General features: G+C 31.5%; 1 protein-coding gene across 3 annotated transcripts in view; it reads right to left on the minus strand.

Moving 5' to 3' along the window:
* The window catches only part of LOC113393037 (protein tramtrack, beta isoform-like), a 338,507-nt gene that overhangs the window by 157,586 nt on the left and 165,214 nt on the right, over nt 1-15,707 (minus strand). The gene's annotated exons all lie outside the window — the stretch shown is intronic.

Raw genomic sequence — 15,707 nt, forward strand, 5'->3', positions numbered from 1 at the left:
ATGTTAAGTACAAACCGCCAGTTCAACCAACTCAAATCCAACCAAGCATCAATTTATTAATCTCGTGCTCGTCGACTAAGTAAGACATCACGGAGAAACCTCAATGTGTTTGATGAGGTTCTGCTACACATCCACTTGGCCCTGGGAAGCGTTGGGGAAGAGCAATGGAATGTGTTCCAAGTCACCTTTAATAGTCCTTTCCCAACAATGACGAGGTTTACTGTTGTAAATTCTTACGACAGTTTATGTTTATTACCTTAACTGACAAATCTATAATACCAAATAATGGTATAGACACCATTAACATTAATTAATCCATTATATAATTATTGCGGTGGGTGGGTATGGACACTGTTGAGCACTATTAGTATATTTTAGTCATTCATCCAAACTTTAGCGAATATTGAAACACCGAGCGTTCGGAACACACCCATCTTGTGCTGATACTCGGAACTCGCCTGCTATCATTGATCTTTGAAAACGTATACCCATCGACCAATAGCATCGGCTTTCCTCTTTTGACTGATGACTTTATAAGTCGTACTGTCAAAAAGAATAGTTGTATTTAGTAGTGATTTAATATCAGTATTAAGTTTCTCTTTAGAAGGACGATATGCAAGTTCTTTATACACAGATGTATGTAAAATACGAAGATTCATTAAAGAATATTCTTTGGATTTACGAAGACAAGTTTCATTTCAGAAAATTAATATATTTCAATCCAATAATTAATTAACAATATCTACATTTGTAACTGACGAAACAGCTTCAACTTACATATTAACACCAGCAACGAAACAATATATATATAGGACGTGTTGTCAACATAATAATTTACAAGATTTAGAAGTATATAGAAAGTATAACAATGATATAAATTATAATATTCATAAACAAACACGTGTATTTTTTAATTTATTCAAATAATAAAAGTTTTTTTCTATTTTCCAAAAAAATGAAACAATTTCATTTGATTCGATGTCGGTTGGTGGTTATGTTCATTTTTTACGCTAACGATGATGTCGTCGATGGTGTAGATGACGGCTTTGCATCCTCTGCAGAAGTGTGTGGAACAGACCCACCTCTTCTTTATGTCTAGCCCTGCCACCTTCTTCTTATTGTAAAATGTATATCCTTCTAAACTGATCAATGTGTTACCTCGCTGTGACGTCACGAAAGTTGCTGTAAAAATTATCTAAGGTTATACCAGTACCAACTTTAGTAATATATTATAATAAATTAGTTTCAAATACCGAGAGTAATAGTTGATAAGATATTTTTCCTTCCTTTAATTTTGCCTATAACCGCTATAAATGCCTAGGCCATCTTTCAAAGTAAATCTTTTGGAAAATAATTTATGAGATTTTTTTTTCTAGCTTTTAATATAGTTTCTCCTGTCCAATTAAAACTACCTCCTAGTGCCCGTTTCAACTAAAATTTCTCGTGACTGTGCATGATTACGTAATTTTAATTACAATATGGCAGATTCCCCAAAATGGCGACCGCAACACCCATAATATGATATGGGTAATAATTGACAGGGATTGATAAGCGGAACGAATTAAGTGACGTGACGTTGTTCTAAAGTTAATGACGTCGCAAAATGTAGATTTATCATTTTCACAGTACCTCCTATATTATACGTATTAAATGAAAGGGTTTGATGAGCGAAATGCAATAATCAAAGTGACGTCTATTATGACCCGTTTATAATAGTACTGTTCTACATAAACGTAAAAAAAAAACTCCCAATGACAAAGATTTAGACAGTGTAACGTAAGGTCTAAGGTTAATATTTCTTACAGTGCCATTGTCTATGGGCGGTGGTGGCCACTTACCATCAAATGGCCCATATGCTCGTCACTCAAGCTATATCATAAAAAAAATATGGTGACACGGAGCGAGTTTGAACTCGTTTGATTTGTCTTGTAGACTGGGCTTGGATGATCCACAATAAGTTAAAAAAAAACTTTTATAACTCGTACATAATAAAAAAGTAATACTATCTAATTTAAAATTATTTATTAATATCAAAGTAGAATAACAATTTCATCTATATTTATTAAACATATTATTTGAGTTAAATCAATAATATTATATTAATTAACACAAATTATAAAAAAATCATATACAAAACACCGTATAACGACTAAACCAAAGATGCCTTTAAGCAATAAAATCTCTTGAAAAACATCACTATTCATACCAGCCTCATAATTTGACCACGAAAAATAAGTGGAGAGAAAAAAAGACTATTCATCGTTTTCAGGCAAAGACAAAACTTTGCCGACCACACTGTTGTATACCATCGGCTTATGACAATGTACGTTTTCCAATAAGACTATTTGATCATCTATCGTGTGTATTCGCGCCTGGCATCGTTGGCGGCTGTAGAACGAACATTCCCATCTTATTCGATTCGTAAGTTTCGCGACATACGACCTCCTGATGAACTTGAAACCTTTGTAGTGGATTATGGTATAACCTTGCCCTGACGTCACCAGTATCGCTGTAAATACGTCTAAGATTTAGTATGACTGAAATTATTCTTGAAAATCTCTCTGATCATACAAAGAAATAAATTTGACTAAATAAAAACAATAGAGTATACAAAGGCAACCTTATCCCATTAAAACGTCTGTTCCAGCCAACACTGAGAGGAGATTTTTTTTTACAGTCCCAAAAGTTGCATGTCTATGTCGAACGCTAAAGAGTTATTTACAGAAAGGAATCAAAATGGTTCAAAACATATATATTTTTAAAATATGTAAACAACACATTTTTGCTTGTTGGCAAGCTTTCGTGTTAATTTAGCGCAACGTTTGTGTATGTGATTGACGATTACAGCCTTAAAGATTGTTATCATTATAATAAATAAAAAATATCAACGATAATGTTAAATTTATTCCCAAACCCAAAAGAGATGGAAAGGTTTCCTTTGAGCGAAAATGTGAAATAAAACCCTTGTTTAATTTCAATTATGATTTATTTTTTCTCATGATTGTGATCATTGTATATAGCGACTATTTTGTTATCGACAATATGAAGGCAAGCCCTACAATACTTGTTCTGTGTGCAGCACCATCTCCTCTTGTTCGATTTATAATTTCCTGGTTTCAAGTAGAATGTGTGTTCTCCTACTTTTATATTCGTCTTCCCTCTTTTCGTCTTTATAAGACTCACTAAAAGATGAAATATTTAATGAACTGATTATTATTATTGAACAAAACGTAAAATACAATGTGAAATGTGTGAATTAATTTAACTCTCCACTATAAGCTAAGGAATACCACGAAACTATAATACACAAAAACTACCGTTTGGTAAATGGTCACTATTTGATACTTTGAGAAATATGAATCCTTCCTCGTATCACCAATACGCCACCAACCTTGGGAACAGAGATATTATATCCCTTGTGCCTGTACTTACACTGGCTTACTCACCCTTCGAACCGGAACACAGGAATACTAAGTATCTAATAATACTGTTTGGAGGAGCCCGTCTGAGTGGGTGGCACCTACTCAGACGGGCTTGCACAAAGCCGTAACTCTAAGTAAATAATCAGATTTAAAACGCACTAAGTACACGTGTCAGGAGTGAAAAGGATGCGAGACTCGAAATTTTATTCTTATCGATCAAAGAAGTTTCACAACAATGAAGTTGTTTCTACAATTGATTTTATATATTTTAAGCAAATAAAAGATTCAGGTTAGGCAATTAAATCACAAGGCCCATATATATTTGGTATCTCATCTCATCACTCAACATATATTTGATCTTGTGCCTCGCTTGGCAACATTAGCGGTATTGGAATATTTATGATATATAAAGATTATAAGTGGACATTATTAAAAGTGATTAAGACACGAGATCTTATTATTTTTTCAATTTAATTTCATAAAGACAAGAAATATTTTTATTATTATATTAAATACATTGCAGATAATTTCTTAAAAGTTATATTTAATATATACATTATTTATATCGTACTAATATCAATTTCAAAAATACACACCAACGACCAGCTAAACGACAAAAGTTGACAGCACAAATTCTCTCAGATCTGACACACTTACAGCACTCTGCGGTTGTGTGGTTGTTACTTTACACATATGTATTTTCGTATCGCTTCTACTTCGCTTTGGTTTGATTATATCCTAACACTAATTTATATAATTTAATTGTTTACATTTAAATATTTTTATGCTTATACATAAGTAAATATGATATGTAAATAAAATAATTCGTTAAACATTTACACACGATCAACTTCTTGTGTTATAAAATAAAATGAGAATATTCATAACAGTTGAATATTCACTTATAAACGGTGATAGAACATTTACCTAATTTAAAATACTCAATTCAGAAACAGCGATTATTTGACATACTTATTTCGTAACATAAAATCTATAATTATTTCAACAAAATAAACGGAATGATTTTACAAAAATAGTATTAAAATATCTAGTTATTTAACTTTTTGTTGTAAATAAGTGTTATCTTTATATTCAATATGAGCAACGATTCTTAGCATTTGTAGCCCTATCGCTGCGCGGGGAACGAACGAAGAAAAGGACTTTCGCGTTTATACTTTTCGTACGAATATAATGAACGAATAAGCTCATTGATTAATCAGGTACCATACAAGTGTGTGACGTTGTCTTTTAATAATTATAATAATAATGTTACACTTACTTATCTAAACATATAATAAAATTGGAGTGTCTGTTTGTAATATTAAAATAACCGCGTTTTACTAAATGCATATGTATGTATACACGGTACATATACCTAAATAATTTTTTTTACAATTTTTGTCTGTCTTTTTGTCTGTCTGTCTGTCTGTCGGTTTGTTCCGGCTAATCTCTGGAACGGCTGGACCGATTTTGACGGGACTTTCACTGGCAGATAGCTGATGTAATAAGGAGTAACTTAGGCTACTTTTATTTTAGAATTATATGTAAAATAATAATAAAGTCACGCTTTTTTATTAAATTCAAACGCTAGTATACTATAAACTATTACAAACAGCTGACCAAGTCTATTTTTTGTAAGAGAACGACAAAGTTTTTTTTATCTGTAAAACTATTCTGTGAAAACCAATTCGGATCTCAACGCAGAATGTTACCTTATAATGTCAAGTAGTGATAAGCGACATTGACTTTCATAATTACCTACATGTAATTAGGTAAAGACAAAACAGTTCGGTAGCAAGTTCTTGGTAGCAATTGACAATTCTCCATATAAATTATACGCTCATGAATATAGTGTAGTGGCCTCTAGTCCAATATTTCACGAGTGAGATACGAAGTGATTTTAATAATAAAAGAATATAACGATTACATAATATGATGAACTTATCTATAAAAACAATAATATAATTCGATTATACATTTATTATTTATAATAAACATTTCTTAGTAGTAGAACAAACAATATATTAATGTTTTTTGTACTTTCCGTATCAGGAAACGTTTGTGAAATATAGCACAGAATGACTAGAATATATTTCTTATACACTAACACCAAATATATTTATTATAAATATTTAATTTAAGTGACATTTAAAATTATAAAATCGTGGCCATAAACTCGAAACAACGCCATCTATTGGGTGGAATTTGTGTTTGTGTTAAGCCAGCATATATAGTGGAACATGAACATTGGTAAATATATTTGTTAGCCTTATATATCTGTGAGCCTTTATAACGACAAAACAGATATACAATGTGAATGTGACCTCAATCGTTCAAGTTGTTTAGAGGTTACACAAATGTCTATTTATAGAAAGACTAATGGCTTTACCAATAAATTTTGTTTATAGGGTGTATATTATTTCATCTTCTATCAAATGACAAATCAATAATGACAAAAAGGCAGTCATCACTGTTCTATTAAACTCACACCCTTTATACAAAGTAAGTGAGGCCGTTAGTTGATATGATCAGTTAAACTTATTTAGTGATTGTGATAATTTCTCAAATTAACAATTTGATCGTCGATTGTGTAGAGGCTGGCTGTGCATCCTCTGAACACGTGCGTCGCGCATATCCAACGTTGCTTATACTTGCTTAGTGTTTTCCTCTTACTGAATAGGTAACCCTCAGCTCTGATCATCATCCTCCCAGTCTTTCTTGACTCGACAAATTCACATAACACTGAAAAAAAAAACATTTTGTCAAATGCGTAAAATTATGACATATAAGGAAAACAGCGAATATATTTATTTTAAGGTTTTTGAATTAACAAAACAATATATATCTATTACAAATCTATTTATTATTATGAACCAAAATTAAAACTACAAACGTCACATGTAAGAACAGTGCAGTCAATCTATCTTTGGAATTTCACTTATCACGTTTTGTTTTTACGGTGAACTTAAGGAGTCTCCATTGTTTTTTCTAACTTCTCTTCTTTTCAGGGTCTCGGTACAATTTTTTTTCTTAACCTTTTTTTTACTTTTTAATTTTTTTCAGAATATTTTTTTAATTTATCCCTATAAAATTCTGTTTACTTCTGCGTACGTAAGTAAGAATCGTGAATACACCCAAAAAGTTAAGCTTACGTATAGACATAAGCTTAACTTTTTTTATTAATTTACCTGCGCAGCAATTTGTAGTTGTACAAAAAGAACAAAAATTTATAAGGAAAAAGAATATAAATTTTACCTTTTTAGTTTAGTTTTAATAAAGTAGTAATAAAACAGAATATAAAAATAGTTATTTGATTTGCTCACATCATATTGTATTTCTGGCACACAAACTCAACAGTACATAAATGCTAAGACACTAAATTTGAACTTCAGGTTATTATCGCATTCATATTTAAACAACACATAATGATTTCGTTAAATATATATACATATGGATATATAATAATAATAATAATAATAGCCTTTATTTAACAATCTTACATAATACGTTTTCTTCGCCAAGAATGTCTTGCTTCCCAGCTTGCCTAAAGCCTCCCCCTAAAGCGTGCCACAAACTACGATCTTGTGTCTTTCTTCTCCGTGTAAAACCTGCTATTCTTTTTATGTCGTCTTCCCACCTGCGACGTTGTCTTCATTTCTTTCTTTTGTATTGTCTTGGATACCATTCAGATGGATATATTACTCAAGTTTCAATCAATCGATGGATGGATTTCATTAAAACGACAATTTGACAGTTCATGTGGGCTGTTTTTTCGTGAATTTCGCAATTAAAACTCGAGTAAAAAATATGTGCATTCCGTTAAGAAATTAGTTTGATTTAACTATACAACGTCTATCATTCTCTTCAGGGTTGCTATTGATGGCAGTGGTCGTTGTTCAGCTTCAAGATCTGATCTTCGTATGTGTGTACAACGGCACGACAATGTTTGTGGTTGTGTGTCGAACACACCCATCTCGTCTTTCCACCGGCTGTACTCTGCGCACAGAATGTAAATCCATTGATACTCAGAAGCGTTTTGCCTCGCCGTGATGTCACGTATTTCACTATGGGGTAGAAATTAAATATTAGACATTACATCTGGTTTACACAAGCTTTGCTGGACAATATTTAATGAGAAAATCGAGCAGATGTATTAATTGAGGACAATTTGTCATTCAAGACCATATCAATTGAAATAGATATATATTTAATAAGCAATATTTGTTAAAGTTACTCCCATTGGATTACATACGAGGGAGGGACTCAGGATCGCACATGTGTACGAACACACACTTGTACTACTCTGATATGTGTTGCCTAGTTCCTTGAAAATAGCCACCATTGCCGAAAATGGGCAGGAGTACATTATTTGTTAAAATCATTTACTAAGATTGAACAACTTTGGTAAGGAATTGAAAGAAGTTATATCATTTCAGTTGCATTGGTTTTAATATCAAAATTGTATCTTTATCGATGGTGCCAATGTTCGTTGTTCATCTTTAAGATCTGATCTTCGTATGTGTGTACGACAGCGCGACAGTGTTTGTGGTTGTGGGTCGAGCACACCCACCTCTTCTTCAGACCAGACACGCTCTTCTCGCAGAATGTAAACCCATCGATACTAAGAAGAATCCTTCCACGCCGTGACGTCACATATTTTACTATGGAGTAGAAATTAAGTATTAAAATTTATATGTTACATATTATTTCCGACTTTTACATTGAATACAAGCAAAACCGTCGGCGGACATATGTCATGCTTTACATACTAAAACATAGTCTGAAACGTGCCGATTCTTCTGGTTATAAGCATTATGAATATATATGCATATATATATATATATATATATATATATATATATATATCTTAATTCTGTCATATATATATATGGACTGGCAATGGGCCATCTGGTGGTCACCACTGCCCATACTCATTGGTACTGTAAGAATACTAATACGTTAAGTCTCTTATGCATGTAATTAATCTGGCTCACCCACCCTTCAAATCGGAACTAAACAATACTGTAATATAAAAAATATAATATATAGTAAATTATGAGTGGGTGGAGTCTAGACGGACTCGCACAAAGCCCTACCAGGTAAAGAAAAGTTTTTTTCAGTAGGTAACACAAAAAAAAAGAAAGTTGGATATTAAAACCTGTTTATATAAAATAATTTATTAGCCAAGTAGAAAATAGAGCCGTTTTGTAACTGCACATAAAGACATTACCGAGAGAGTAAAACTTAAATTTTGAAAAAACAACAATTAATTACAGCCCGGTTATTGTATTTAAAAAACAATTCGTTTTCCTTTCGCATATTGGAATTGTCTAACTGACGTCTACATTTCTTACACGATACACCAGCAGCTATCATATGTTAATAGCGAGCCAATGGTAGCTTCTGAGCCTTGTTTAGCCTATCCCTACTACAAGAATAAATAAACAATATTTGACAACGAATTAACGCGATATCATTGGTCGAGGACTGGAATAATCAATGACATTGATTATGGATTCACGACAAAAGGCGGTCGGAACGTCGACGAAGCTGTTATCGGAACTTTGAAAGTAAAATTAAAGTGGATATAAGTATTTAAGTGGAACAGTGGTAACTTTAAATAAAGATATATTACTCAAGAACTATTTATAGTGCACAAAATAGCAGAGAGATTAGCAAATCGTGTGGAATACGTAAATCTTAGTTTTGTTTATTCCTTCGTCGATTGGAAAGGCTTTAGATTTTTCTACATTATTCGCAAACAAAACTCTTTGTTTCTTGAATATATTATAGTAACCGGTGACCTACGAGCATTGTATATATGGTTCTAACATTAATTTTAAAAGGTAACCCTGTTTTAAGCTAGAAACAACAAATTATTAGACTATTGCTGACTCTTGTCTTTCCTTTACACATAACCTATAGAAGTTTAATTTATTAATCCGGTTCCGACGAGTCACCTATGCTATTGATAACATTCATTATTTGTATTAAAATAAAACTAGTTTTGTCATCTATTTGTTCTATATCGTAGAGAATTTATTTTATTTGTTCCTAGAAATAGTAAATTCATTAAATATCTTCTTGGCTTACAATGAATATAGCAGCACTCTTTAGAAAGTGTCTATGTGTATAGATTTGCTTTGATGCACACAACGCGGCTAATTCTACTTACAAAATGTCATATCATACGTAGTAATCGAATCGAAACCTGTTCCACCGATTTCCATTCTATGAACCAACTGTCCAGTTGCGATTCGATCAAAGTTAGATCGAGATAGAATCGAAAGACTATCGTTAACGTTATAAATAAGTTGATTTGGCCCTCAGGTTGCATATGCTTACAATGTTACGGCCTTACTAAATCACAATGTATTTTAGGTATAAAGTAAAACTCTTAACAGTCAATATAAGTTAAATTTTGTAGTTAAATATTTGCACTACTACTTTTTTAACGTTTGGACTTTATAATAACAAATTGATTTTTCTATTCTGTCATTAGTGATTTTTATTTGAAAAAAGAAGACAAAATGTTTTGTAACTATACAACTACAATACAATGCTTGTTAGTAAGAGTGTATAAAATTACAGTAAATAGGAACAATGATGGTTCATATTATGTTTTTTGAATTTTCGTATCTCAGTCACGGCGAATGATTGTGGTGATTGTTAACTTTGACTATTTCATTGTCTATCGTGTGGAGAAGAGCACAGCATCCCTTGTTGTTATGAGTGGAACAAACCCATCTTGTCTTGAAACTCGTTTCCTTTTTCTTACAAAACGTGTAATCACCTATTTTGATCATCTCTCTGCCTCGTTTCGATAATATGAAAGTATACACGTCATCTAAAAATGTACAAAAAAATAATTGAAAATCTCAAATTTATTTTCAAAATATATAAAAAAACACTTTATTTTATGAACTTTTTTTATTATGTAAATAAATGTTTATTGCATTAGGTATATAAAAATTAATAGCGTCGTGTAAAACTGTAGATTCAAATACAGATTACTGATAAGAATTTAGGAATAGGTAAATAAATATAAATATTTTTTAATGAAATAAATCGTGTGAGTATGCCAAATGTGTTACATAAGACTATTAAAAGATATTTAGTGTTTACCACATGTGAAAACCGATAACCACCAGCGAACATCGACGAAATCGAGACGCTGTTACTCGTTATTGCTGAGTTTTTTTTCGCCACTTCTCATGTACGTAAGTTACAAATCGGTCCTACATATTCGACATTCAATAAGAAGTATTAAACTTCTAAAATATCTTCCTATGATATCTTTATTTAATAAAGTTTAGGGTAATACTGAATAAACATTGCTCACAGTCAAAATTAAGAAATAAAGTAATATTTTATTAAAAATACAGATACATGTGCAGACAGATCCGAATCATTATACAAGTGACTTCCCGCTTAAGCAAACTTGAAAAAAGGTGACAATATATTATAGCAAATGTGCTTTACTCTTAGAAATTACGGAGAACAAGATTTATTTTACATTACATTTTTTTATCAAATTAATTAATACTAAGTATATTAAGATAACTAGATACGCTACTTACTTATTAACAAAACATATTATTGACGAAATTAGGAGATCGACGTGGGAAATGTAAATAGTTGTATTATATACTACATATGTATATAATATTTGCCTATAAACAATGACAGTACTACGTGGTCAGTTAATCCCGCGGGATCTGAGACGTTACGTTCCTGGAACCTTTAATTACATTGACTCACTCACAATTCAACCAGGAACGTGGTACCGCAGTTTTAATGGTAGTTGGTAGAAAAAATGACATGACAGACGCACAGACTACACAGAGTCCTGTAAAGAATAGCAACCATCGTAATATAAAAACTAAATTAATACATTTTTTTCTAAGTCGTGTCTTCCGTGATGTGTTCATTATAAATGAAAACAATCTGGTCCTCTATTGTGTGCACCTTCGCCTTGCAACGGAACCTTTCGTGAGTAGCACACCGCCACCTGACCTTGCATCCCTGGACGCCGTTGTGTCGAAATTTGCATTCATTTATGAACAAAAAACGCCTGCCTTTGATCGTCTGAAAGAACACTTCTGCATCCTCTGTAACAAAATAGCGTTTATATTATGTTGACATACATACATACATGTTCAAGTCAAAGTTTATTAATTAAAAATATAAATGGTTTACTCGTATTTGGCAAAAAAACGTGTGACAAATGATTATTTTACGAAAAATGTTTTAGAAACTATTTAGGTCGCAAACATCTTGTAATACAAGCAAATCGTTTTATAAGAAATCACTTGACGAACAGTCAATTTTCAGTTGTCTTAAATTGCAAATGTTTTATATATTAAAGGTAAAATTTATATTTTTTGTAGGTATATAATACTAATCGAAGCAATATATATATATATTATCAATGGTCAGTCAAATATTATATTAAAGTATTATTTTTGAATTAGTCTGTCAAATACTTGATTACTTACAGAACTAATTATTTATATAAAGATTTATTATGACTCTTAAGCTAAAAGTTGTTTGTGAAACAGAATATTGTCATTTTTTTAGTAAATGATAGCTCCCGAGAAATATATCAGGTAGTTATAATAAAATGACTGAATCATACGCCGTCTCGCTAAGTAACAACATATATTTCTACATTTCATGTAATATACAAGCATTGTGTAACAATATCTGCAATATAATCTAGCAGAAACGCACATCCCATGATCCTTATTTACAAAAGCTTTAAAGGTACTTCTTAAATCAGCTAAACAATTTATAACTTTACTTGGAATTTAATTTAGCTTGATACATCTTATCAATATTCCTAGGCGGATGGTTATGGTTTTCGCAAGCCAGAACTATCTTCCCATCGACCGTATGAATCCTGGCTGAACATCTTCTAACCGAACAGCGCCACCTTATTTTTCTTTTCGTTACACAATTTCTTGTAAACGAGTAATTGTTCCGAAGAAGCAGCATAAACCCTCGACGAGTCTGAATCAGTTTCACTGTAAAAGTAAAAACTGAAAAGTTATGTATCGTTTATAGTAGGTATAATAACAAAACCTGGCAGAATCCTGCTGTGTTTAAACGAAACGGTGATCGACAACGGTAGTGAGTTACAAAGTGAATACTATAAAAAAAGATTTTTTTCATAATAATCTGACCGATTCTGTGTCAAAAACTTTTTATATGAAGCAGCTATGCCAATATGGCTGTACCGAGATCACCAAGTAGTTAGGTCAACAAGTGCATCTTAACCAATTATTACAGGTTCAAACCCAGGCACGCATCACTGAATTTCCATGTGCTTAATTGTTGTTTTAATTCATCTCCAGCTCGGCGGTAAAGGATAACATCCTGAGAAAACCTGCATCTGTTTTTTTTCAATGAAATTTTATCACATGTGAATCCACCAAAGCGCATTGGAGCATGGTGGAATTAGCTCCAAACTTTATTCTCACGGGCAGACAAGGTTTTAGCCCCATTGTGGAATATTTAAAGGCTTGTTATATTAGATACGCCAAAATTTATTTAAATATGTGTAATCATTGTGTAAATTGCACGGTTGGTTCTATTCAAATAATCAACCATTCGGAAAAGCAGAATGAAAATTTTCAAAGTAACTCTTTAACAGATGAACTAAAAAATATTCTTAGCTGTAACGTTAACATTGGATGTTTTAGATATACATATATGTCAATTTATTTCGGAATAATATTTAGTCAATGAAAACGAATCACGATCTTTGATGTGAAAATGCTTTGGCAAGCGGTAAAAAGTACAACACTAAATACTGAACGAAATAGAAAAACAACTAATTTTATACATAATCTATTTATATTCCTATTATAGTTACATTTTTTAATTCACACGAATATACAAATTAAAATCCGATAATGAAGGTACGTTCACATATGTTCTTATAACGTATGATATCAGATCACAAATACTTTAAAATAACAAATTACTAAATTTAAACTAAATATTATTATAGGATTAAAGAAGTCAAGTATACCTATGACTGTACATATAATTTATTTTAGTTAATAACCTTCTATTAGAGATTTTTATCTATATCAAATATTAATCCCAGTATTCTATTAGGGTTTGACTTAATTATACAAATCTAATATTAACTACTCTTCTGGGATAGTATCCATTAAATACGTACGCAGGCAAGTGGCAGATAACTGCCACCGTGAAATAAACGAAGCGAGTCAATTCGATATGATCTAAATTGTTCGTACAGTCGTTTAGTTAAATTAAAACAAATAAATTAATCTCACACGGGAAATGCAACACGTAACAACTGGACACGGATTGCTACATAGACAATTCACATTCTACATCCTACAAGCGCGGAGACGACAACTACACTTCAAGCTGCCTTGGATAATATCTATATAATTTGAAATTCATCAAATTTTATAAACAGGACCTTACAACACTTATTAATGGACTTATAAAAGTTTCTTAGCAGGTGTTTCGCTAAATACAGAATTCTTGTTTTCTATCATTATTGACTTGACATTCGAAAGAAGAACGCCTCTTGTTTAACTAATAAACAAGCTGTGTTCACACTAAGCAACACTTACAAGTAATATATTATGTAAAACGACAGATATATTTCAAAGTGCAATAATAATAATGGCCATTGCGCTTTTGTTTTCAATGAGTGAGTTGTTAAATAGATCCTCTATCGTGCCTGTATTTTAAATTTGCATGACTACACTGGCGTCCTTTTTTTAAATAATAAAATTAAATATATAAACAAAAATCGAGGTCGCCATGCATTCATGTATCATTCTTCTTAACTTTTATTTTTAATAAAATTATCGGATCTGCTATCCTCAAAATTTTATATTTAAATTACTAATATTAGTTGCAGAAACATCGGTATATTTACAATTAATAGATATATGTTTATTGCAACTCTATGTTGAACAGATATACATTTGTTAAATGACAATTTAAAACAGATTGTAAAGCTTATTGAGGAAATACAAACATTTATTAAGATTTAATTGAATTATATAATGAGATGTTGCAAAATTAGTTGAGATTTAACAATAAATCCAAGTAGCGCGACAATAGATAAGGGTGACATTAAAACTATTTAAAGTGTGCGTTACGTATTTTAGGGATAACCCTTTATGTAAACGAACGCGTCTGATAATATTATAACCGTTTATTATATAATTCGGTATTTCGAAGCAACCTGGTCGAAGTCAAGGTATTTATTTCCGTCATGGTTATGGAACTCTTGAGATCTGACTATCGCTCCATTGATTGTGAAATAGAAAGCCCTGCATCCTCGCTTAGTGCATCTCCATCGGATCCTGTCCTTGCCTTCCGGTTGTTGGTAGAACTTCATGTTCTTGTAAACCATTTGTGTCCTTCCGTTCGTCGCTTGGAAGAAATACGCTGAAATAATTTTCCATCATATAAAATCATGTTATATAAAAGATAAAATCCTAAATAGTAAACATGCAAATCACATTTACACTATGACATAAATGATTACATATATTATTATTTATATCATATTGCAAAATCATCTTACTTGTCTTAACTAATGCGTTGTTTAATAATATATAGTGTTTATTTATTAATTAAAATATATCATTAATACATGAAAAAAAAGGTAGAAATATTTTTAATGACATTTAATATACCTTCAAGACAAAACAGTGATTCAAAATTTACAATTAATTAACAAATAGATTTTAAACTATGTCCCCCTCCATCCCTCTACCCTTATGCTGATCACCCTTAAATATATGCATATAACACAAATATTCCTTTACAAATCTGCCCAGGTCGGTTCAGAATAAATCAAATTTCTAATTTTATTTAACAACAAACCAAATGAGCAATTATATCTAATTTAAATTATTTTAAAGTAATATGGAGGCGGGTAATGTGAATGGGTGTCTCGGACCCTAACGATTTCCGAGCCTATGGTGTAGCAGATCGCTTTGCACCACCTCTTCGTACAACACCACCGTGTCTTCCCGCCGACCTTCCCGCGATTATAGAACTTGTTCCCATTATAAATTAGCTGTTCTTTTCCCTTACTGCTCACAACTATTTCACCTGAAAGTATTAACATATTTCAAGATAAACTATTTTTAAAATTTTTAATCTACTTAGCCGAGATGGCTCCTTGAAGAGAACAGATGAATTTTAAACGAAAATTGCACATTGTTGTATTAATTTGTGTTTATAATTTATTATAGTTATTATATATAATTATTTATCGCA

The sequence above is a fragment of the Vanessa tameamea genome, chromosome 12 (genome assembly GCF_037043105.1).
Source record: "Vanessa tameamea isolate UH-Manoa-2023 chromosome 12, ilVanTame1 primary haplotype, whole genome shotgun sequence".
Classification (NCBI taxonomy): Eukaryota; Metazoa; Arthropoda; class Insecta; order Lepidoptera; family Nymphalidae; genus Vanessa; species Vanessa tameamea.